Raw genomic sequence first — 686 nt, 5'->3', positions numbered from 1 at the left:
AATTGAAAAAGGCAAACAGTATTTGGGCATTTAAGTCAAACTTGTATATTGTCATTGCAGTACATAAAAAAAGATTAAAGTAAGCAAAGTTTTAAATAAAAAAACAATGATTCATTTAATAAATGCCTTATGTGACGTGCTTGTATATTGATGAAGGATTAAAAAATATTTATACAGAATAAAAAAACTGCTTTGAGACTAAATTGAAAAAGCAATTGCAAAAAAACTGAATTTGTAAGTGTGGCTTAAGTGTCCAAATATGTTTTGAGGCCACTGTACATTCATGTGTCTTCAGATTGCTGTCTAGTGTCGATTAATAATAATAATACAGTGTATAACTAAATGGCATACATTTCTGATCATGATGTCAATTCCATCAATACCGTCTTTTCACAGAAAATTCTTTTGTCAGTAGATCATGTGGGGAAACGATTTTCGAATGTCAGAAAAAGACATTTGATTGTTTTTGTTTTCCTTTATTAATACTTCTACATCTTGCTTCTTTCATATTCTTATTTGAAAGGGCTTCATGTGTCTTAAAAATGTCTTTTGCACAATTAATCACATTCATTAATATCCCAATATCATTTACCATCCTCTGTTCCATTTTTGCTGTCCATTAGCAGATGTTCTGGATGTGCTATTTTGAGAATATATAGCTTTTTCCCAGACAGGTATCACAACTT

This window comes from Chanodichthys erythropterus, chromosome 6 (assembly GCF_024489055.1).
Source record: "Chanodichthys erythropterus isolate Z2021 chromosome 6, ASM2448905v1, whole genome shotgun sequence".
NCBI classification, from domain to species: domain Eukaryota; kingdom Metazoa; phylum Chordata; class Actinopteri; order Cypriniformes; family Xenocyprididae; genus Chanodichthys; species Chanodichthys erythropterus.
Note: the sequence above shows the minus strand (reverse complement) of the source record.